The 25,188-nt window shown below is 47.5% G+C and overlaps 2 long non-coding RNA genes across 4 annotated transcripts; one reads left to right on the top strand and one right to left on the bottom strand.

The window, feature by feature from the left end:
- The first annotated feature begins 883 nt into the window (after positions 1-883).
- LOC123601645 lies at positions 884-15,184 on the top strand. Its single transcript, XR_006714226.1, has 3 exons — positions 884-1,479; positions 14,217-14,461; positions 14,726-15,184. It is a non-coding gene; the product is annotated as an uncharacterized LOC123601645 (long non-coding RNA).
- Positions 9,133-19,351, bottom strand: LOC123601644. Of its 3 annotated transcripts, XR_006714225.1 has the most exons (4): positions 19,199-19,328; positions 18,364-18,581; positions 10,754-10,987; positions 9,133-9,672 (listed from the first exon to the last, which is right to left on the bottom strand). It is a non-coding gene; the product is annotated as an uncharacterized LOC123601644 (long non-coding RNA). The 3 variants fall into 3 exon arrangements; XR_006714223.1 differs by lacking the exons at positions 9,133-9,672; positions 10,754-10,987 and adding an exon at positions 17,365-17,744 and having other exon boundaries at positions 19,255-19,351; XR_006714224.1 differs by lacking the exons at positions 9,133-9,672; positions 10,754-10,987 and adding an exon at positions 17,365-17,744 and having other exon boundaries at positions 19,199-19,327.
- Positions 19,352-25,188: the final 5,837 nt, after the last annotated feature.

Genomic DNA, 25,188 nt, shown 5'->3' with positions numbered 1-25,188 from the left:
TGAAGTATGCGAGCTGCTTGCCTTGTGTGCAAATTTTAAGAGGGCACCAAAAATAGTAATCAAGACTAAAAAAATTAAATGCACTCCTTAAAAAAAATACAGAATAATTAATGATGAACAAAATAGCAAAATTTAAAATAAAGTCAAGATCCAGCAGGATTGGGATTTGGGTGAAGCAAGCGAGGTTTCTGTGTTTATTTAAGACTGATATTTTGTTCATCAGGATTTTTTTTTGCATTAAGTTTGATTTTTAAAAATATGCACTAAATATACCTTGATCATCACATTTTTGGTGCTCCTGAAATTTGATGCTCCCTTAAATTTTCCTCTGGAAGCCAGTGCTTCACTCACCTCACCCTGGTCCCTGCCCTGCACAGGAAGGATTGGGAACAACAATGCCTTCAAACTTCTCAATAGCAACGTTGAAAGTTTAAAGACGGTGGAACCAGTGCCTTGAAAAATTCTGACTGGAAGTGTTTGTCTTCCTAGCATTTTATACAACTCAGACTATCATTTAGATATGGGGGTGAAATAAAGACCTTTCTGGACATAGAGTGTCTGAAAATAACTTACCCTCCTGTGTACCTTCTCTTACAAAACTACTGAAGGATGTACTCAATTAAAACCAGGGAGCAGGGGCGCCTGGGTGGCTCATTCGTTTGAGCGTCTGACTTTGGCTTGGGTCATGATCTCGCAGTTCGTGGGTTCGGGCCCCGCGTCGGGCTCTGGGCTGATGGCTCAGAGCCTGGAGCCTGTTTCGGATTCTGTGTCTCCCTCTCTCTCTGACCCTCCCCCGTTCATGCTCTGCCTCTCTCTGTCTCAAGAATAAATAAACGTTAAAAAAAAATTAAAAAAAAAAAAAAAAAAAACAGGAGCAAATGAAGAAGGTGTGGGGTGCAGAAATGGAGACCTCAGCACAGGAGACAGGAAGAAAGGGAACTCCTTGGGTAATGGCTAAAGGAATATTGGGAGGACAGCTTTGCCAGAGAGCAACCAGACCCGATCAGCAGGAAGTCAGAAGGCTCTAGGCGGGGAGGGAGTTTGTCCCCGGGGAAAATAAATGGGACTGACAAATTATCCAACAGGTTTGGTCATGTGGAAAATTATACTGAGGGCATGGAAAGTTTTAGTCAATTGTTTTTAAAAAAACAAACCTAAGTTGATGAAAACTGAGGTAGTGATTAACAGGAAAAACAAAAAAGAAAAGAAGCAGGGTCATAGTCGACTACTTGACCGAGGAATAAAATCTAGATTCATGGTCATAATTGTGGAAATGTAGAATAAGAATTGAAAAAAAAAAAAAAAAAAGATGTAAGTATTTGGGGAGGATTGGGGGAGGGGAAGAGGGAACGGAAGAAAAACTTCTTGTCTACCACATTAAGACGTCGATGGATGTTTAAGATGATGACTCAAGCTATCTAAGAATAGTGTTATTTACAAATGGAGTGGTAAAGAAGAAACAGCTTTCAAGAGAAGAAGGTGAGGAAGATGGGGTGGGGTGGGGGTTGCTAATTTACTTGTAAGTCTTTCTTACACTTATTTGGCTTTTCCAAAGATTTATAAGTAATACTTTGATTGAAACAAAACAATGTGGAAAAACAGGTTTGGTTCCTGTTATTTCTGTTATTCCTCTGTAAGTCTTTTTAGCCTCTTCCCTCTGGGAGCCGCTTGAGCATTAGAGCTTGTGTCTCCAGCACTGACATATAGCAGTGGCTTGGAAAGGATTCTTGAAGAGTAAGTGAATTAATTCTTTCAAATACATTGGTTAAGTTCAGAAGAATTAAAAAAAAAAAAAAAAGAAAAACGTTTGAAGAGGGTAAACTAGGGAAGCCACACTAACAGTAAGAAAGGTTTGTCTTTCATTGGCTGTCTCAGATGGTAATGACACATTTTTTTTTCTTTCACTTCTGGGGGTGGGGTGGGGTTGGTCAAGGTCACAGGCTGGATGGGAACTGATTGGGATTTAGACACAGACCCATCGAGGTGCCTGTTTGGCTCAGTCAGTAGAATGCACGGCTCTTCAACTCAGGGTCATGAGTTGGAGCCCCACGTTGGATGTAGAGATTGCTTAAAAGTAAAAACAGTAGGGGGAGGGGGAATAGAGATAGATACATCTGGGCCCCAACACTATCTTCACCATTCGCTTGCTGTGAGTTTGAGGCAAGTTACTTCACCTCCCTGAACCTTGGTTTTCCCATCTGAACAGTGGGGAGAATAATGGAGACAAAAAATACTTGTTCTTAAGGATTAGGAAATATAAGCAAAGTGCCTAGCGCACAGTAGGTGCTGGCTGAATGGTGGTTGGTTTTCATAAGCTGCAGGATATTCAGGGACAGTGGCTTTTTCCTTGACCCCACTTCCTGAATTCCTGTCCTTACAGAACCTCCAGGAAACTCCAGCCATTGCGTTACACGCCCTGGACACTGGGCTGGGTGGACAGACCATGTATCAGCAGAGCGGTTCAGAGTACGCGTTTTCAGGGACATTTGAGTCATTCCATTTTGGGAGCTGTGCTGAGATGGATTCAGTGGTTTTGTCTGATTTCTAAACAAAAATTATTTAGGTGGGAACAGATTCAAGTTGAGGTTTCCATGATTTTCACATGACCTTTAAATACCCTGGATTTGAAGTTTCGCTCTTTCCCTAATGAAATTCTGGATCATCTAGGAAGAAAGAAACTTAATTCGATGCTGTTGCCCTGCATGTGTCCTAGCTTCCCTCTTCGTTTCCTTGGCTCCAACAGTCTCTGGCCTCCCTCTTGGCTCCACCCACCCACTCAGCAGGCAGTGGGCCTCCATCCATCCCTCCCTTCCCTCCGTGGGAACTGCTGGCTCAGAAACCCCCAAGCTCCTCCCACTGGCCACAGTGAGAGAGCTGCCGCAAGTTCCTTCTATGTTTAACCCCCCCTTCTCCAAACATTCTCCTACCTGGGCTAGGAACAAGGAAGGAGTCCCCTTATTTACTTAGTAAGATATCTTTATCGTTACTCTTGATTCAGTGATCATTCCCTAACATCCAGTCCTGTTACTCTATGGCCTTTATTCTCCGGACTAATGATCACCTGTATGTATGTGGGTTGTTCCCTTAGCTCTCCCCTTTCCATTCCAGTCCCTCCCTGGAGTTCTACTCTTGAATCTCCAGTGGCCTCCTGGACATTTTCCCTGGGATGTCACCTCTAAGACAGACCCTCCCATCTGTCCCACCTTCTCACTTCCTTGTCTGAGTCAGAGGCTCTTGAAATCCTAGTGTCATTCTCTGCTTCTCTCTTCTTCATTCCTCCCTGCCAACTGCCCCCTTCAGCTTTACTTCTTAAGCCAGCCCTCTGATCTAATCAGGGAGGCCTCCACACTGTCCCCAAACATGTGGTCACTCCTCTGTAATGCGTATAATAATGCCTATAATAACATCTGGGAGGGCACACCAACACAGCTGCTTTTTTCTACAAGTCTTAATGGGCCAATTACATATTCCCTCGGAGCCCAAGGATGTCGCAAAGCATCTTGTCCCAATGACGAAGTTTACCAGTCCCCCAAACCGAGTCACAGACAGTGTGTGGCCTCATCGCTGTACAGAGGCTCTGTCCCTGAGGGACAAGCACGTGGCCTCTTCTTGGCATTTACTGGAATAGAGATGCGTGTGTGTGTGTGTGTGTGTGGGGGGGGGGGGGGGGAAGTGGTTCTGTGAGGTTTGATGTTCAGAGTTCAGCTCTGTCCTTAGTCCTGGCTCCACCCTACAGGGGAGGTGTTAGATCCTTAAGAATTTAAATTCTCCAAATTCTTAGAGCATGTCTAAGACAAATCAGTTATTCTCTCACTTTCTCTGATGCATTATTATGCTAACAAAGTCCCTGCCTTTTTACTTAATCTTGCCAAGGAGACTGTCTCCTCAAGAATGGGGAGGGGATGCATATCCTTCCCTGCCTCTCATCTCACATTCATCCCTACCCTACCTTCTTTTATGTGGGTCATCTCCTTGGGACGTCTATCTACTTCTGTTCCATTTACGTAGGTACAATCTACCTATTCTCCAAGGTAGGGAGGAGGTCCCAGTCACTTTTGTGTCATGGACCCCTTGGCGATCTGATGTAAACTATAGACTCCTTCTCAAAAAATATGATTTTAAATACATAAAAAGGATTATGAAGGAAACTGATTGTGACATGGTTATTAAAATATTAAAGCAACAATTTGTGATATAGCAATACTCTGATTCTTTGCTAACGTATTAAATAACCACTATAATTTCAAAGCAGTGATGAACATAAGTGATACTTTGAGATGTCTGCAATAGTAGATATGATAGGAAAATATCTGTTACATCTACTTCTGTGTTGTGTAGCCCATGTTTATAATGGAAGGCAATGCTAAGTTTCACTTAGAGATTAGTAAACACAGAGATGTAATTTTTCCTTATCCAGGTTCCCAGGTCCCCAGAATTCTGACTGTGGATTCCATGAGTTCTTACTGTGAGCTCTTATTGTGGGCTCCAGCTGAGAACCTCAGCTCCTTCTTCCCGTATGATCGTCCCTTTGACTATCACACTTCTATTCGAGTTTTCCCTCATGCTGAACTCTTACAACATTCATTCATTTTTTTAGAGTTTATTTATTTTGAAAGAGACAGAGAGCAGGGAGGAGCAGAAGGAGAGAGAGAGAGAATGAGAGAGAGAACCCCAAGCAGGCTCTGCAATGTCAGCACAGAGCCCGACTCCGGGTTCCATCCCACGAACCACGAGATCATGATCTGAGCTGAAATCAAGAGCAGACACTTAACCGACTGAGCCACCCAGGCGCCCCCAACCTGTAACATTCATTCATTTAACATTTTCCAAGATTCCTTATATTCATGTAAGTCATGATACCTGGTGTTGGAGGCCCATAGAACAATAAGCAAGACCCAGCTTTATAATCAGTGGGCACAATGGACGTATTCCCATCCAACTATAACCCCAAATGTAACATGAAAAGCATCACGAGAGAGCTTTAAACAAAAGTCTGCAGTATCCCAGCGGAGGCAGAACTTAATAGTTCAGCTTGGCAAGGAGATGGGGAAGGAAATGTTACGAAAGGAAGGTGGCATTTGAGCTTGGCCCTGTAGACAGAATAAGATATAAGCGATTTCCACATGGTTTAAGCAGATCTTGCTGGTATTTTTATTTTGTCTTTCCAGAAATAAATATGAGTCTCCAAGCAGGTAGGAACCATGTCTTATGTGTTTTTTTTTTGTATATCCCAGAACCTACGACAAGAACTGAGCATGGCTACTCAATATAAGCTTGTTGATTAATTAATGGTGTTTCTTTTTAGTCTCCATATCAGTTAGTGACTGCTGTGTAACAAATTGCTCCAAACCCAATGGCTTTAAACAACAGTCTGTTCTTTCTTGTGGGTCTGCGGGCCGTTCTGCTAATCTGGGCCAGGACCAGCATGATTTTCAAGTTGTGCTTGCAACAAGTTTGCTGCTGTTTCATTAGCCAAAGCACATCTTAGGGCCAGAGTCGATGTGGAGGACACTACCCAGGGGTAAGGATACAGGGAGGCGTAGAAAATCTTGGCCATTAACATAATCAATCTACCATAGTTTTCACAATTAAACAATCAGTGTCAAATTCTTTGTGGACTGGGACAGATCTAAATCAATATATAAATGCATAAATAAATTAAAGTGTAGAATGGCAGTTTATAAATTCAACTGGTGATGTGGTCTCTCCCATGGCTACATCCTAAGTGTTTGAAGAATGTTATCCACAGAGACTGGCTGGGCCGTCCTTTTATTATTATTATTTTTTAACTGGGATGCAAACCCACTGAGTTGTCCTTTCATGTTGGATGTTCCATCAGTTAAGCATCCCACACAATTTTTCACAGAGATGTTTTCTTTCCCCCTGAGGACATCTGCAACAATCCAGAACACTCTTTCCTTGGTACTTGACTCTGAGTTGCTATAAATATCAGACATTCTGTCAGCAGCTCAGGGTCACAGCTTAGGTTTCCTGAACCAATATCACTTGCCCCTCTGCCTTGAGTTGTGTTTGTAGAGGCAGAGGCCAGGTAGGCAAACTGAAGTGGAAAATACAGATCAGAAAACTGAAGTGGAAAATACAGATCAGAAAACGTGCTCTCTGAATAACTGAGGCAAAAGTGTGTGTGTGTGTGTGTGTGTGCAGGTTTATGCATACAATTGTTTTTAATTCTCCAGGCTTCAATGCAGGTGACAGCCCAATTTGAAAAAATACAAAGGCAGTGTGGAACATGGTGTGTGGGGGGGGGTCAGGGGGGTTGGGGTGTTGCACATACCTGAGTGTGAATCATCTCACCATTTATGGGCTATGAAGCCTCTGGCAGGTGGGTTCAGTCTCTGGGCTCCAAGTTTCCCTTATCTGTAAAATGGAATCCTTCATATTCCAACCTCGAAGTCTGGGGTGAAGATGACACGAGCCGCCATGCTTATGAGCATTCAATGAAATGTCGATGTCGTTTCTTACAGATTAAAAAAACCCTGAACTCAGTTACCAATAGCAGGAATATGGTTCTTGGTTAGTTTGGGAGAGAGCACGTTGGAGGGCTGCATTCGAATCCCAGCCTCGTCACCAATCAGAGGGCCACACAAGCCTTGGTCTCCTCATTCGTTGAACAGAGCAATTAATACCATCCCGCACGGGATCCACAGCCTTGTTTTAGCAAGCAAATGGCATATTGTACGGGGAGCTGTTTTGCAAAAGTAATTTGAAATCTCCTTGAATACATCTGAAGAGATGATGCAGTTATGGGTCCCTCCCACATGGGATTTTATGGAGCGCCTACTCTGTGCCCAGCACTCGGCATTGCCCCTGTCGTTAGTGGTGATGCAGAGGAGAAATTAAAATTACAAGCGTGTTTCCTTCCAGATGTTGTTGCTACAGGCTCAAGGTGCTCTTTTAACTGGGACATCAGGCTTTCTTGAAATAGACAAGAATTCTAGAAACATGACATTGTGCCTGATTCATCGCTTAAACTTGTCGCTGACTCATTCTCTCCTTGATAGTTTCTTCAACAGTAACTTTAATTACATCATTTACTTATTGTTTTCTTTTTTTCCCTTGATTTATTCCCTTCTTCACAATTCTTGTTTGTTGTCTCAGTGATTGGGCTGTCTCACCTCTGAGACTTGCGTAAACCCTTTGGATCCTGGAAATAGAAACCGAGTTTTTCACGTACCTCTCATAATGTGTACATGCACCCCCAGGCTGCTATACATGATATACATCAGGAGAAAGAATACTTTTGACTTTGTTAGTATTTCATAGAAATTATTTTACTGAATGCTCTGAGCCATCCCACAAAGTGGATATAACCCCATTAAAAAACTGCAGGAACAGGGGTGCCTGGGTGGCTCAATCAGTTGAGCGTCCGACTCGATTTCGGGGTTGTGAGCTCAAGCCCCATGTTAGGTGTAGAGATTACTTAAAAATAAAATATTGGGGTGTATGGGTGGCTCAGTTGGCTAAGTGTCCGACTCTTGATTTTGGCACAGGTCATGATCCCACAGTTCTCAAGTTCGAGCCCTGTGTCGGGCTCTGTGCTGACAAGTGAGGAGCCTGCTTGGGATTCTCTGTCTCCCTCTCTCTCTGCCCCTCTCCTGCTCTCTGTCTCTCTCAAAATAAATAAATAAACATTTAAAAAAATGCAGGAACAGAGGCTTTAAGAGGGGGCTCTAACTTGCCCAAGGTTAGTGGATAGATTGCAGAAGTGGTCACAAATCTTTATCTTTCCCTGCACCCCACCTTTTGCCACGTCATCTGCAATGTTCATCTTCTCTGACTCTGGGCTTGGCAATGTACCTTGCTCAGGCCCATGGGATAAAGGCAAATGTGATGTAAGAAAAAGCTTGAAAAGTACTTGTGCCATCAGTCTGGTTTGCTTTCTTTCTTGTACTCTGCCACTGCCATGGGGACATGCCTGGGCTGGCCTAATGGAGAATGAGCGACATGTGGAGTGGAGCTGAGTGGCCCCAACTGTCCCAGCTGAGACAGCCTCCATCACTCAAAGGCCAACTAAAGTGTAGGCATATTAGTGAGCCTTGCCATAATCAGCAGAACCACTTAGCTAACCATCCCAGATGGGTAAGCAATAGGTGCTTATTATCGTATACCGCTGAGGTTTCGTGATTGTTTCACGATGTTATTGTAGCAATATATAACTGATCGAATTGGTATACAGGAAAGAGCAGATCCTAGGAATTGGGCAGACCTAGGTTTGAATTGCAGCTCTGCAATTTGGCATGCATTTCTTTTTGAGACTAAATTTTCTGATCCTTAAAATGAGGTATTAGTCCTGCCCTCATAGGGTTACTGGAAGATTAAACATGAGATTAAACACAAGATTAAACTGGAAGATTAAACACAAGATTAAAATAAATAAAGCCCTTGGGACACTGTGGATCGTAGTTGGTGTCCAAAAAATGGTGGCTTCTCACAGTGATGCTCCCAATCACCTCTGGGGCTCTGGTGCTCAGATCAAGGACTGTCCAAATGTGAAGCTGGAAATTTCACATCAACTCAAAGGTAAAACGAAGGCCAGATGGCTTGGTGCTTTGCTGACAATGACGTGCATCTTCCGTGAATCCTCCATTGCACGATATTGAGCAGCACAGGATGTAAAAAAAAAAAAAAATTACTTAAATTGAGGGCACTGAAAATGAAAGGCCAATCTAACATTTTCCTTTGGGCCTGTGGGTTAGCCAAACAGAGGGTAGTGAGATGGGAAAGGGGCGTTGCTTTTGCCCTGGGGATGGGTTTGGTTCAGATCAACTCAAAGCACTAGTGGGTGCAGAGGCCCACCTGGTAAAGTTTGCCCTGATGCTCGCTCGTGCCCTCCCACCTGTGCACGCAGTTTTGATGACAGATCATTCAAGAAATGTGAATATTTCCCTAGGAGGTTTTGCTTTGTCGCTTGGCCTTCTTTTCTGAGCCCTTTCCCTTCCTTTGAAGCCATTGTCTAACCGACATGACAAATGTACTCAGCTAAGCTCATGGCTAATTATCTCAAGGGGGAAGGAAAAATAAAACCAACCCAAGGTTGAAATTCAGGGCCATTAACTCTGTAAACTCTTAGAAGTTGTGAGATGCTCATTGAAAATTAAAAAAAAAATCATACACATTCAAGAAATAATTTTTTTCCTAAACAGAATTAACTTGAGACATTTTCTATAAAATCCAACTCTTTTCCTCTCTCCCTCTTCACTCCTGCCCTGGATAGCTCACTTCTCTTTATCTTCTCTGGTGGTGGCGATAGGGTGCCCACAGTCAAACGCACCGGGCTCTGCCTCATTGTGCGACCTTGGATACATCACATGGAATCTCTGAGCTCTAGTAAAATGACAGTTCTGTAAGATTTATTTACAAATATATTTTTAGAAGCATAAAATAAGAATGTGTTGTTATTTCTTACAGTTCCACGGGCTGACTGGGCTCATCTGGGAGATTCTTTCTTGGGATTTCTCAAGTGGTTGCATCAGGTAGTGGTTAGAGCTGGAGTCACCTGCAGGCTCCATGCGGCTGGATGTCCAAGATGGCACCCTCTCAGGGCTCGCAGTTGATGCTATGAGCTGGGAACTCGGCTGGCCCTGGCAAATGGAGTACCTCGACCTGGCTTCTCCACGTGGTTTGGGCTTCTCATGGTGTGATGTCTGAGTTCTGAGAGGGAACATTCCAAGATCAGGTGTTCCAAGACACCCCACGTGGAAGCTGCAAGGCTCCTTAGGATTTAGACTTGGAAGTACCAAGATATCACTTTTGCTGCATGATTTTGTCTTTTGATGCTAGAATTTGATGATTTCATGACCTGGATCCTCTGTCCTCTGCTACTGAATCAGATAGTAGTTCATGATGCCGAGCAGAGAGCCAGCTGGGCCTGGGCACAGAGGGGGCTGTGTCTCATGCCAAAGGTGTACGAATATAATGGCTGCATCGTTCCAATTATCTGGGAAGGGAGCTCAGGGTAGATTGTCATCTACCAGTGCCTGCTGCATTCTTTCTGTGCCCACCCCTGGGTTCTGAATCTCTGCCCCTCACTCCACCTTGCCACTCCCCTCCCCTCCCCCACCCCGCTGGGTACAATTACAATGTTAGGCATGTGATAGGCACATGAGGGTGAGAAAGAGAAGATACAGTTCCTGCTTGTTATCTAGATGAGAAGACAAACTACGGAAGGAAAAGATTGCTAAGCAGACAGAGAGTGCTGGAAGCCAAATCAGTGTCAAAGTTAGCAAATGCTAACGGTGTGTGGGGGAAGGAGAAATGGGGGATGAAGGAGGGAAGGTTTCCTGGAGACAGGAACACAGCAGCTCAGGAAGATAAACGAACTTTACTAAGGGTGCACAGCTTGCTAGCGACCCAGTCAGGATTTGAACCCAGGACTACCTGCTTTCTCAGCCCAGTCCCTTTTCCACCACAGCAACTGTGAGCTAACTTCAGCTGCTTCCGCTGGGTTTCCCAGTGCCCTCCCCTGCTTCTCTGAGGCTCCTGGCAGACTAAGGGTGTTGCTTTTCTGCACCATTTATTGTAATGACTTCAATTAAACCATCTTGTGCTGGATCAGTGAGCAGCTCTAGGGAATCGATGAGCAAGGCTGGCTACCAGAAAAGCACAGTCTCCTCCCCTTGTCCCTGCCAATCCCAGGGCTGTGTTCCTGTCCCCACACCTGGGGAGGACTCAAGAGAGGAAAACGGGGGCCAGGGGGCAGGCACAAAGAGACAAGGAAGCAGGTGTCTATTACCTTCTGGACATGGAGGGTGCATGGCCGGCCCTTAGGTGCTCATCCTCCCTGGTGCTGCCTGCTGCCTTCCTCTGGTTAATTTGGATTTGCGGCAGCAGCTCCAGGATGATGGGCTGTCCTCACTTGGCTGTCTTCAGTGCAGGCCCAGTCGGCAACGAACCCAGACCCCAAAGGAGAGGGGCCTTTTCCTCACTTGCTACCTGATCTTGGCCAAGTTGCCTCCTCTCTCTGTTCCTGTGGGAAGAACAGTAGGGTGGAAACTGAGACCGATCAGGCTGTTATTCTCTGTTTGTCCCTTCTGATGTAGGGTCTCCCCTTCTTTGACCTGCTCTGTGCCTCAGGAAGTTGACCCCTGTGAAACAAATCAATGGGCGCCCTTGCCAGTTGGCTCCAGTCTGGTCTGGCCACTGGCAGAGGAGATTGGAGGGTGGGAGGGGAGAGGGGAGCTGTTTGCAGCCTCAGGAGTCTCTAGCACCCCTTCCTGCGTTCTTTCATCCTGCCCATCTCTCTGTAAGTAGTCCCTCCTCACTAAAGTCTCTTCAGGTGACCCATTTGAGTTAGGATCCGTTTCCTGCAGGGACACTGACGCAGCCTCTCAAGGCCCCATCCAACTCCAAAATCTGATGGGCTCGTGAGGGGGAAGATGCTAGGATCTGGCTGACTCTCAGGGCCCCTCAACGTGGGTTCTCCTGTGATGGGGGTGTGTGTGTGGGGGGCGCCCAGGCTGAGGCATCCCAGCTCCTCTAAAGCTTTTCCTTCTCTTCCTCCAGTCTCAGCAACCAGGGCCTCAGCTCAGATCCCCATCATATGCTTCTCATCTTCATGCAGCAGCTTCATTGCAGTGTAAGCTATGTGCACTGCCCTGCACCCACTGTGGGCAGTTAGATGGGTGCCCATCCTTGTGGCTCAGGTCTTTCTCCAGCTGGCCTCCAGCCTTCATTCTCATGCCTGTGAAATCACACTCCTCGGGTCACATATGTCACTCACGGCTCATGAACCTTGACTGGCACTTCTGTGCCTTGAGGCCAAGCCCAACCTCCTTTGAGTAACATACGAGGCCTTCATGACCTGGACTGGAATGCTCCAGGCTCGGCCACCACCACTGCCCATGGATGTTCTGGCCACAGGGAACTTCTTGAGTCACTCTTGCCAAGCTCTCTGCTTTTGCACGAGCTGTTCCCAGACCCGAAGCAACCTGCATCCTTACATCGTTGGTCCTCAGTGTCCCTCACAAATCCTCAGTGCCTCACAAATCCTCTTTGCTCTCGAGCATCCAACTGAAGCATGGTCGTCCCCCTCCCCCTGGAGGTCTTCCCTGATGGCCAGTGTGAGCAGGGCCCCATCCCTGTGCTTCTAGCCCATTGAGGGTGTTTCTGCTATTACACTTATCCTGAACCATAAATGGTGTCTGTCTCTCTTATTAGAGTGTGATCAAAGTCTGCCCGTCATATCTGCACCCCCAGCTACTAATTCCCTATGTGGTACATCATCCATCATTCATTCATCCATTCAACAATGTTGAGTGCCTGCTATAAGCCAAGCACTCCTCTGGCATGGGCGTTAGGGAGTGTACAAGACAGGTGTTCTAGTCATTGAGCTATTGCCTCCCAGCTCCAAATCTACCTGTTACACTCTGCTGTGTGACACTGGGTGGGGACCCTACGAACCCTTTCTCCTTTGTCGTGGGGCTTCCGTTTTCTGCCAGCAGTGGCACTAGAGGGAGGCGGAAGGCAAGAGGCCGAAGTAGGGACCTGCCCCATCCTCGTTTGGCAGCTGGATCCCATCAGGATTGCCCTCGCATTGGCCCTTTGTCCTGGTGGCAGCAGCTGGTCGGTGCCTTGCTAGAGGGGCGGGGCCTCAACTCTGCAGGCTCCTCCTCCGAGCTCCTGGAATCCCATAATCCCACTGTTTCTTGTGGTTGCTACCTCCTCGGTGCTCCCTTTACATTTTCTCTCCTTCTTATAGGTCTTTAACTGATGTCTTTCGGTGAATTATCACCATTGAAGTATCTAGCACAATTCCTGTTTTCTTAACTGGACCCTGATTGATGCAGTGGGGAAGATACCTGGTCTGTAGGCTTCAAACCAAGTTGGGGAAGGCAGAGAACAAACTGGTGAAAGGGCAAATGGTAGAAGGTATTGTGATGAAAAAGAAGGCAGGGCAATGCAGGGAGCCTGGGCTGTTTTCGATTGGGTAGCCAGGGAAGGGCTCTCCAAGGGGACACATAAACAGAGAGAGAGAGGCTAAGTTTCCCACCCACGCAAACAGCCGGGGAGGAACGTTTCAGGGAAAGGTACCAGCCAGTGCAAAGGCCTTGTGGAGGGAGGGAGGGGTGCTGTAGACCGTGAGGTCAAGGCAGGGGCTAGAGCGTGTGGACCTTCTTAGCCATATTTTTTGTTTTTAATTATGAATGTGTCGGGGGTGCCTGGATGGCTCAGGTGGTTGAGCTTCCGACTTCGGCTCAGGTCACGATCTTGCCGTTTGTGAGTCTGAGCCCCACATCAGGCTCTGTGTTGTCAGTGCAGAACCCACTTCAGATCCATTGTCTCCCTGTCTGCCCCTCCCCGGCTTGCATGTGCCCCTCCCCCCCCCCAAAATAAACATTAAAAAAAAGTAAATTCTGAATGTGTTGGAAAGCCTTTGGAGGGAAAACATGGGAAATGACAAGATCTGACTTACATTTTTAAAAAAATGTTTATTTTGGGAGAGAGAGAGAGAGAGAGCACATGAGTGGGGGGAGGGGAAGAAAGAGAGAGAGAGAGAGAGAGAGAATCCCAAGCAGGCTCTGCACTGTCAGCACAGAGCCGGATGGGGGGCTTGATCTCACAAACCACGAGATCATGACCTGAACTGGAATCAAGAGGTGGACGCTTAGCCGACTGAGCCACCCAGGTGCCCCAGATCTGACTTACATTTTAAAAAGGTCTCTATGTCTGTTGAAGAGGGGACAGTCTGCAGGGTGCAAACACAGAAGCTCTTGTTCTCCCAGAGCAGGAGACAGGCGCCTCCCAAGGACGAGGGCACTGATACCGAGAGAGCTCACAAGACTTTTCCTCAGTCGCAAGTTTTCACCCCTTGGGCTCCTAGATAGTTTTCCTTTGTGGCTACCCATTCTCTAAGTAAGGTGGACTGATGGAGCTCCAGGAAGAGCATCTCAGCCTCACCTGGGAAGAGGGCAACACTTCCTGGGGAGCCAAACACATGCTCTTAACCGTGTTCCTGCTTTGTGGAAAACCCCGTGGCACCGCCTCGTGGATCATCCAGGCTGTGCTTTCCTGGTCAGTTGTAATAAGGGATGGGGCGCCTAAAAAGAGAACAAGGCTCCAGAGGGACTTCTGTAGACGCAGGCATGAGTGAGGAAGTCCTAAGGGTTACATTCTTCTCCTTTCTTCTCCCGGTCTGTGCAACAGGTCCTTTTGACTCTCCCTCAAACCATCTCCTGACTCTGGTCACTTTTCTCCAGGGTCACCAGGAAGCACACCTTCAGGAAACACCATTTCTGTTCTAGTCCAAAGGGCACCATCCACCTCGACCAGAATGTGAGATGCCCTTTGGAGTTGCACAGAGGTCCTGCCTCTTTCCACCTGCACTGCTGTCACCCTGGCCCGGCCACCACCCTCTCACTGTATTTCTGCAGCTGAGACCTAGGCCTTATGCAAGGGAAGGCCCAGGCCAGGAGGGGCCTCACAGCAAGAGTGAAGGATGCCGGTGAGGTTTGGGGATTTACCTTCAACAGGCAGTAGGGGCATTCCGGGTAGAAGGGGGGGGGGGGGAGGTCCCTTTCTAAGTAGGGGTGGGAGTAAGAGAAAAAGATTTCTATATGCTTCAGGCAATAGGTCTGTGCTTTATTGAAACAATCCTTCCTCCTGTGAATAATATAATCTGACATTTAGGGGGATGGGAGGAAATGGCTGGATGGGTCCCCGGAGCGCCGCTGACGTGATTTCAGCTGTTAGCATTTTTTCTCCACAGCTTGGACAAAAGAGGAGGGTGGAAGACTGGATGCCACGGAGAAGCCCTTCCATGCCCAGGAGCCGGCGCGGCATGAACTTTGGGAGGCCCCAGAGCCTCTGACCCCCCTTCTAAACCAGCACCGTATTCTGATTGGCTGTCTCTGCCTGCCTCGGTTTATTCCTCTTACTGATCGACCACCTCCTTCCACCGTGTCAGATCTCTGTTCCTACTGGGCCAGTCCCCCCACCTGCCACAGGGTCACCCAGGATGGCCTGGGTTCTGCGAGGCCTCGACGGCTTGCCTCTTGCCACCATCAGATTCTTCCTCATTAAACAAATGAATCACAATCCTAATTAATTTGAGCAACAGAATTTATGTAACTACTCCCAGCAGGATGTCTGCTCTCAGTCGGTAGCAAGATTAATTCCTCTCTCTGGGAAATTCCAGCCGTGCTGGTCAATAAAGCTTTAATGATGACTGAAATCTCCCATCTGTCTCTGCTCAGGGCAGGTAACCCCTGCTAACCAGACACCCAGTGGGCTTGAGGCAGTACCCCAGACACCGAGAAGGCAAGGACAAGAACTGCCCGGCCTAGATGGGTCCTGAGCCATGCAGAGCTCACAGTAGGTGTTCAGTTAAGGATGGGGGACTGCCCATTCCAGGGATGCTCTGAATCTCTTAAAGCCCACAGGAGGTGTTCGATTCCTATTTATGGAGTGAACGAAAGAGACTGTGTGTTACTCAGGTCCTTCGTGAAACAGCCTCGAGCTCCTGAATTGCAACCAAGCCCCTATCGGGCTCTTTCCACCATGTACTCCCATTACTCCCCATGACCATACCCACGTCAGTCTTTTTCATTATTTCGAACTTTCTGGACGCAGAGACTTGGCTCTTGATGCTCCCTGCCCTTGAACTGTGCCAACCCTTTCTCTCCAAAACAGGCCCCACGCTGGCTGCATGGGAGGGAAGCGTAGTGAAGTGGAAAGTCTTCCGGAATTAGTTCTAATTCTGGCTCTGCCACTTACTCCTTGTACTTCACTTCTCTGTTCTTAACCTCTCCCTCCTATGTGAACCACATGAGGTACTTAGGAAGATTAAGTAAGAAAACAGTGCAAATGTATCGCCTGGTACTTGGCTCATTTAATGTCAGGCAATGGTGACACGGCAGCACTCAAGACAAGATTCCTGCTCCCAAGGAATTTAATTTCTTGGAGGCAATAAGCAATAAAACAAATATGTAAGTTTAATTAGGTGCTCAGAGAAAATAAAAGAGAAAAAATGTTATGGAAAGTGACTGAGGGGGACCTCTCTGAGGGGATGCCATTTTTGTGGAGACCCAAAAGCCAGCAGGAAACAAAACATGAAGATCTGGGGGCACGGTGTTCCAGAAACAGGGAAAAGCAATGGCAAAGGCTCTGGAGGTACAAGTGACCTTTGTTTGATTAATGGGCTCAGGTTCTGGAGGATTGAAGAGCTTGCCCAGTTACCCAGCTGGGAAGTGTCAGGGTTGGGATCTGAACCCGCATCTTTGGGCTTTAAGCATGGAGTGTTTATCATTGCGGCACAGAGAAAGGGTAAGAGAAAGGAAGAGTGAAGGGGGATGAGATAAGGTAGAATGCCTCTTGTCTTGTCCTCCACCAGATCTAAATCTGTGTCTTCCTGCGAACCTGCAGGATTGTAGGATCCTGGCTCCCATTAGGAACTTCCGTTCCCACTGGCCCAAGGTGTCATGGCGGGGACCACCAGCCTTATCGGCTTCCTCAATGGCTCAGTGCCAATCCTTTCTTCATTTACGACCGAGCAGAGCCAACTACTTTTGCGTTTTTTTTCTTCTGATTATAATACATGTTCATTGTAGAAAACAAGAAAAGTATAACAAAGTAAAAATTCAGCCATAATTTCCACCTTTTCAGGAATTTTTGGTATTTATCCTTGTGATCAGTTCTACGCACACAGATGCTTTATATAAATTATGAACATAGTGCACATACAGTTTCAGAATTCCCTTTTTCCTCTTGTCATGAAAAAATGTTTTCTTTTTTGTTTGTTTATTTTCGAAAAAGAGACAGCATGAGCAGGAAGCAGGGGCAGAGAGAGAGGGGGACAGAGGATCAGAAGCAGACTCTGCACTGACAGCAGAGCTTGAACTCACAAACTGTGAGATCATGACCTGAGAAGAAGTTGGACACTCAACTGACTGAACCACCCAGGCACTCTGAAAAAAATGTTTTCAGATGCGCTTTTAACAGCTGCTTAATAGTTGACTCTAAGGACCAACTGAAATGTAACTACGTTAGGGTTTTTACTATTACAAGTAACACAATGATCCTTCTTACCTGTAAATCTTTGTTACGTGATGTCCTACAAAGCAGGGGATATGTCCCCCTACCCGAGTGCTGTGTCCTGTGCTCAGTGAAACCATCTTCTGTTAGGGGAGCAGGGGCCTCTGCCCATGAGCGTGTAGCACAGTTCATGGTTCCTCTCTACTGAGAAATTGACACAGTCATGCTTTCCCCAACTTTCCCTTCACTCTCGACCTGTCCCTATCATTTCGGTCCCAGGAAGATATGGGGGAAGAGGAGGAGAAGGAGGGGAAAATGCAATTTAATGGTATATTTTGAAACAATAAATACTGAAATGGTATTTAGACACAAGAATTCTATTTAACAATATTTTTATTGAGTAATCAACTGGCAGGAAGGTGAGGCCGACAGGGTCAGGGCCTGGCCTCAGTATGCCAGAGTCTAAAAGTGACCATGTTTTGCTTCTGTATGGGCCTGCCACGCGGTGGGCATGGGAGAAAGGAGTTCAGGGTTCTAATCCTAGGGGATATTGGGTTAGAGTGTGGGACATCCATCTGTGGTAGGTCTGGAGGACACATCTGAAACCAAGGTGGTGCCTAAGAGAGCATCTGAGCACCCAGGTTGCAGGGCAACATTCACTCCCACTAGGGTAGGGGGGTCTGCCTCCTAAGACAGGTGCTCAAGTTAAGGCTCCTTCTTTGGATTACCACCATCCCCACATCTTCTCCAGGTTCCTGTTTAGCCTCAGAAAACAAAAGGGGAAAAAAGATCAAGCCAGAAAGAAAGACACAAGAGAAGAGACAGTAAGGATAACAGAGTAAAAACAAGAAAAATGAGACAGAGGGAAAATGAGACACCCTCTGTGGGGAGACCGATGGTTTGACAAGTAGAAACCTTTTTGGTAGAAGCTTAAGCAGCAAGAGTTACTTTGGGTCTGGACAAACTTATTACACCTCCATAGCTAACAATTTCTAACTCACAAGGGCCAATGTCAAGTACTCACACCCTGTGGGGCAGAGAAATGGCTTTGCCAACTGTACTCACTAGAGACTATCACCCTAAACTGACTGGGGTGCCTGCCCTCTTGCTGAAAAGCAATTTCTCAAACTTTCTGGAAGCCAACCGCTTCTCAGTGGAACAGACAATGGAGAGCCCATGCCAGGGAACAGCGCTTCCTGAAACATGCCTTAAGACCTCCTGAGTTTCTAGGGGAGGGAGTGAAAGGTGGAAAGCGGAGTGGATTAGAGTCAGCAGGTGGGAGGAGGCAAAGGCTGGACAGAAGGATCTGGGGACAAGAAGAGGAGTGAGGAGGCTGGCTGAAGGAGGAGTTCTACTTTCCTTACCCACACTCACCTCCTGCTGCCAGTTATTCTGCCTTCCCCCCCCCCCCCCCAGGGCTGCAAGAAATGGGTTCCGGCATCCACTGGAAAAGCCCAACGGTCATTGTCAGCTTCTATAGGTGGTGTTAGTTGAGAAAAGATGGCAAATGCAGGGAACTCACTCTTATTGTGGGTACAGATGCTTGTTCGATATGGCCAGTGGGAAGTTTTCAAAAGGACCGATTATGGGAACTGCAGGAAAGAAACAAAACAACCCATACACGGGGTCGGGGTTAGGGGACATTCTTCAATCTCCTTTAGATTCATCCCCAACCCTGCTTGAGTAGATGCTAGACAAAAATACGTCCTTTCTTTTGAGTCCACACTCAGAGAACCTTGTAGTAAGCAACTGCCACGGACCCTGATTCACGCCCCCCCCCCCCCACTTCCTGTGCCAGGGCCGAAAAGTATCCCTAGCCTGGAGGGCATCCCTCCTTCATTCCTTTTGAGTAGTCCCTTGGCTCTGGATCGTGGAAGTGCTTCTTCACCTCTGACCCACTGCCTTCCCTCATGTTCAATTAACTGGACTGTGGTTAGGACAGGCTCTCCCTTTCTTGAAGCAATTTGCCTTCCAACACATAAAAAAGAAAAAAGGATTTGAGAGATCATGGAGAACCAACCAACTCTTTTTTACAAAGCAGCTGAGGACCAGGACCACAGGGAGACTGACCCTAGGTCACACCATGAGGCAATGCCAGGGGTGGGGCAGAATCTAGCCAGTGCAGCCTCTCTAATGCTATCACTATTACTAAACCCCAGCATTCAGTTGAGGCTAAGCTTGTTTCCCTTCTTCTTCCAAGGGCCCGAACCTGCATGTAGGTCTAGGCAGACTTGACTGCCCCCTCCCCACTACCTGCTTGCTCACGTTCCACAGCTCCCAGCAGCCAGGGCAGCATGTGAAAGGAACAGGGTGATCTCCATAGGCTCTAACAGCCAGGGAAACCACTTGCCTGCCCTCCAATCTGTTTCCTGTGAGGCAGTGCTGCTCATTGGCCCAGCAGAAGTGATTGACAGATCAGTAGTCCAATGAATGATGAGTCTGGGTACGGCCGGTGGCAGTTACCCGCCAGTTCCCTCATCTGGAGACTGTAGGGGAACGGTTGCTGCAATATCGGTTAAGCCATTTTTCATGCTCAAAATCCAGCGTCGTTTTAGTAGAGTGAGAGGCAATTTTCTCCCTCAAAAGAAGGAATGTATTTGGGGGTCTAAAAATCCAAAATGAATCTTCCAAAAGAATGTGGTTTTGCCATAGCGAATGAGTCACTTTAGTAAAGGGGGACTTGATTAGTTAACAAATTGGCGGGAAAATGAGCGGGTCAGAGGGAGGAAAGGTGGCTGGGAGTGAGGACACCGGTAGCCCTCAGAAAGCCGGGGTTTAAGGTGTCTTTTGCAGCTTTTGTAGAATGTGAAAAGCTGAGGCTATTCCTGTGGCCTGGATAGGTTCTGGGACCTAGGTGAAATGAGGGGGTCACTGCTGGGGACCCTAAAGGCCCAGGGGATAGGGACCAGGCTGGCAGGCACATGAGGCTGTACTGTTACTGCACATGGAAATGGTCTCTCTGCAAAGGCTTGGACGTAAGAGTTGGCTTGGATGGTAAAACGGAGGCCTGGACTGTGAAATGACTCATTAGAATATGTAGGGTTGGTTGGAGCTCAGGATGGAATGGCCCATCCTTTAAAGGTACAACCACAGAAGATATGGCCTCTGGAAGAGTGGCAGTGGGTCACCACGTAGCTTTTTAGAAGAGGGGGAGTCAGAGGTGAAGAGGGAGACAGGGAGTTAAAAGAGATGGAAAATGTGGCAAAATAAAAGAGAGTCTGTGGAAGGGATTTATAGCTGGCATCCCAGAAACGCCGAGCAAATACATGCTTGCCATATAGTTGTCCCTCAGTAAGTGCTAGCTATTATTATTGCCCCTCTTGGAAGGCCGAGCGAGAGGCTGCTTGAGTCCAGTCGTTCACATGGAATCAGAACTGAGAGAAGGAAAAGGGAGCCAGGAAAATAGGCCATTCCAGCTACTTTCTCTGGCTCCCCTGTAATTATGAGAATTGCACAAGCTACCCCTCCACTGGGGGATGAGAAGGGAGGATTGAACTAAAGAATAAGGGTGTTGGTAAGTGCTGGAGCTGGGAGCCCAAAGGATGGGCTGTAGGAGTGAGGAGAGATTATCCTTCCCCAATCGATCTTAAATAAGGCCTGATAGAAGTGAGGTCTGAGAGAGGGACATGCAGGTGAGAAGGAGAATGGGAAGTAGTGTGGGCAGGCACTGGGTGAGATGACAGCTCATTGCATTACAGCTGTTGTGGTTGCTGGGGGCAGGGCTGGGGGAGCAACGCACCTAGTCATCTCTCCTGGGCAAAGGGAATGGTGGTAAGATTCAAGACTCCATTAGAAATTCCCATCCATCATTATCACAAGGGTCCACTTTCGCAAGGACCCCTGGTCTTTGAGGGCTGAGGGGGTGAGGCTCCCCAAAGAGGTCGTGAGACAAGAAAACCATTTTCTATTTGACAGGAAGGGTGCCCATCAATGGAGGCTACTGAATACTCTGGAGAGTACATGGTGCCATTCCTAAAGGTTCTGAACAGAGAAAAGGAAGCACTCCATTTCTTTTGGTCTTTTCCTAGCCGTACAAGTTTCCGTGTTCCCCTTTATCAAGCCATTGAATCAGAGGCATTAGCTGGGGGCAGGGGGAGGTGCAGAGTGGGCAGCGCTGAGGTAGCTAAGAGAAGGTGATGTTGGAAGAAGAGTGAAGGATGCTTTTGAGTCCCCAAATGACCCCTAGTGTGCTGAAGAGTGGGGGAACCTGCTGACTCACAACTGAAGTACCAAGACACCTGGACTACCCACCCGAGTGAAGGGGCTCTGGTCCATAGTGTCTGGGGAGAAAAAAGGGTAGGGGAGATATAGGAGGAGGTATGAGGAGCTGCAGAGAAGAAGACAAAAAGGCAACGATGAGAAGGACTGAGGCAAAATAGAGACCCAGTGGCAATAGGTACTGAGCCAGGACTGAGCGAGCTAAGGGAGACAGCCCTGAAAAGAGCTTAGCTAACTTAGCTGCCAAGTCTTCAAAGTCTTTTTTAGCTCTATTTCCACTGAATATGGTTCTACTAATTTACAAAGAAAATTTATAGAGTTCTCAGTGTCTCCCTCAAGATTCCAGAAAGCACTGCATTTACAAACTTATACCCATTTTGTGTGAATGCTTCAGAATCCTACTGATGCTCACAGGCTACTCCTGATGATCTTATCATGGTGTTCAAATTTGGGCAAATGAGATAGGCGATGGGGTACTTGTAAGAGCCAGATCCAGGAAATCAAGCTTCTGGAAGCTGCTTTCATTTTTCACCTCCGTGGATCCAGAGCTAAACGTTAAACGGTGGAATGGGTGGAGTGGAATGAGCTGTTTTGGAGCAGTGATGTTTATCATGCTGGGGTGTGACAAGGTAGTGGCATTGCAGTGGGGGCACTAAGTGATTTAGTGCCCATCATGAGAGGGTTCTTGGCCCAGGAGTGGAGTGGAGGTGGATAAGCATTAGACTGGCCCTCACTGAAGGCTTGTTTCTGATGATCTTGGGTGGTTTGCCCATAGTCAGTGACTAGAAATGCTCCTGATGAACTGAGTTGGGACCCAGGCAAGACGTTGGGCCAGAAGCAAGGCCTGGGCAAGAGGGACACAGCTACTAAACAAGGCCCTGAAGCCAGCTGCTGCTGGTAGGGGAAGGTGCTCTCCCCTCCCCTCAGAGGGAAACCAAATAGGCCAGAGAGGGTCAGGAACAATTCAAAGATGGAGAAGAGGAAATCAACAGAGGGGCAAGAGGCAAACCAATGTGCTAGAAAATGCCAAGAGGGGCAGGACCCCATCAAGCTGCTGCTTCTCTGGGGGTATCTAAGGTCTCTTTTTGCTCCTGCTCTCAGATGGTGCTAATACAACCCTGCAGATGTTTAGAATGGGCCCAGGGTCTTCTGGGCTTCAGAAAATGACCTTCATCCTCTGTAGTACGCACTTCGGCTAAACCCTCTCAGTGTGGGGGAAGTCTGTACACGTCGGAAACTGGGTTTTTGGTTGGGAGGGCGAGCACTGTCCCTGAGCAGTGGCCTCATGCACTCCCAAATGTGGGAAGTGTCCAAGAGGAGGGGGGCTGGTTGGCTGGCCAGGAGGAGCTAATTATCCCCAATCTCACATATCTTAACCAAGGTATTCCCTCCTACCACAGGAAGTAGTGGTGGGGTCTGATGGTCGTGAGGAGGTTGTGAGGAACTGAAGGGGAAGTCAAGTAGGCAGAGAGGACTTATTTTGAAGGAGAGACACAGTCTATGGACTGGTAGGCAGACAGGCACACAAATCCCCTCCCTTCCCTGTCCTTCCCAGGCCATGTCCTGCTGCTGGCCTATCTGTGACTCTTGACTTCCCATCCTTCTCGGGCTCTTTGCTGGCTACCTATCATGCATCTTACAGTAGTCTTACAGTAAAATGAGGAGCAGGGAGGGAGGGTGGGGAGGAAAGGACAGGAGAGACAGGGCTGGGAAGAGACTGAGCCATGATGACATCACACACAGAGATGGGAAGACAGATACCACTGAAATAGTAACAGACCCTCTGCATCTCCGCTAGTGCTTTCCATCATACTGGTTATGCTTGTTCTCAAGAGATATTTACCTCTTCGATCAGGACTTCAGAGCCCTGTGCTCTGACCATAATACATACTGAGCTAAATTTGCAGGGGGGGGGGGCGGGAGGCCTCTACATGTTAAATAATGGTTGCTCGGCTTAACGAGGAGTTGAAGTGATTCAGAGACTGTGGCTGGTACTAGTTTCCTAACAATGAAAAGCATTTCTGGGGGACAAATCATGCCAACCGCCACCTTTCCCTTCCACATGGGCAAATACGGAGAAAGATAGGATGGGGGGTAAAAGGTGGAGTAAGGGGCAGGAAGGAGCTGCGAGACCTTCCCCCTAAATCTGTTGGAATAATCTGGTTGGGAGAGAGGAGAGGAGAGGAAGGGAGGGGAGGGGAGGGAAGGGGAGGGGAGGGGAGGGAAGAGGAGAGGAGAGGAGAGGAGAGGAGAGGAGAGGAGAGGAGGGGAGAGGAGAGGAGAGGAGAGGAGAGGAGGGGTGGGCGGGAGCAGATAGAAGGGGTGCTGAAAATCAAATTGGAATGTGGACAGGGTAAGGGCAAAGGGCTGTCACATGTCACTTTGCTCTTTTGGTGGTTGTGTTATGAAATCTCCCCCAAGGCCACAGATACAGAGCTGGGTACTGGATGCTTTTAGCATCCAGGAGTGTTGTTTTGGGTGAATTGTTTTCCTATTTGAGGATGAGAGGAATACCATTTAATATGTTGTAAGTCTCAAAGGAAATGAAAACTCCCTGTCCTTGGGAGGCATTTGCTTACTATTGTCCTTCTCTGTCCAGCTCTTTCCTCCCCCAAAGCCTCTCTTCTGAGAAGTGCACAGCAGGCAGGAGAGGGAGTGCAGGACTTCTACGATGCCAAGTTGGCTGCAGTGTGATTGCTGCCACGGGAGTGAGTAGAACTCTTTCCCCATAGCAGCCTTTGAAAAGACTGGAATTTTTCAGTAGGAACTTTTTCAGGAAAATAAAAAGTAAAACAGACAAACAAAAACCAACCCAAATAAGAAAACGTGAAAGATGGAAGACGAGATCTTTTCGATCTTTTGCAACCCACTGTGATCTTTTGCTGTTTGGCTCTATTGGATTCCAAACCTGTGCTCAGGAAATGGATTCTTCCCAGACCCCGGGGCTTGTCTCTGCCACTGTAGTGTCTCCTTTGCCCTTCTTGGGTGGGGCCAGCCTTCCCTTGTCTGCCCAGAAAGCTGATCTTTATATAGTTTTTTACTTCCTGTCTCCTTGATCTGATTCTCGATGGCCCCTCTGGTTTTTGGGATCTTGGGCTCTAGCCTAGACTTCTCTTTGCCAACTAGTTGGGGGTGCAAAGCCCTGTTATCCTTCAGTTCTAACCTGTGGAGGGGCTGTTTTGGCAGGGGGACGGGAGTTAGGCTGTCAGTGTGACAGGCAGAGCACAGACGTCAGGTCAAAGCAAATGCTGTCCAAAGTTCACATTTCCATCTTTGTTCTCTTTTTGAAGACTGCTAAAACCCTTTGCCTCCAATGCACGTTCCCATTCCCCCCAGTGCTTGCAGAAGCTAGTTTTCACAGTTTTCCAAAATTAACACTGAAAATACAAGTACTGTCGAGCGAATTATTCTCAAAGGAAAAGAAGGGTCATTTCTTCCCAGGAAAGATGGGCTCGGAGTCTAATAATACAAATCAAATCTCAAAGAAAATATGAAAATATACCATATTTAATCTAGAAGTACACATTATTTATGTTAATAGTATCTATAAATAAAAGAATGAATTTGTGCAAGTGTGAACATGGCAGGCAAGCAGGTGGTAAGAGAAGGGTGGGGCAGAGCAGGGGCTGCATTCAGCAAGCTCTGGAGTCTAGTTGTCTGTTCAGGAGTCATCTTGAACTTTGGCAGGCTTATGGGCAGGTGGCCAGGGCCTCAGGGTGTCCTTCCAGGACAGTGGGTGAGGGCTCTGGGACTCCAGGGTAGCTAACATACTCTGTGACTGATGAGGGTCAGTCTGCCTGAGGGAGGCTTCCATGAAAAGACCGAGAACTGAGTCTCTGTGGGTGTGACCACTTCACAATGTGCTTCAAAGAAAACTTCCTGGAAGTGGAGAGGAGAAAGGTGGAGAATGGCATACCTCTTGAAGTAGCTTGAGTGTGTCCTGGGCTGGTGGCAGAGGTACCAGGGGGAACCTGGGAACCC

The sequence above is a fragment of the Leopardus geoffroyi genome, chromosome D1, assembly GCF_018350155.1.
Source record: "Leopardus geoffroyi isolate Oge1 chromosome D1, O.geoffroyi_Oge1_pat1.0, whole genome shotgun sequence".
NCBI lineage: Eukaryota > Metazoa > Chordata > Mammalia > Carnivora > Felidae > Leopardus > Leopardus geoffroyi.
This window is presented reverse-complemented; position numbering and strand designations above follow the sequence as displayed.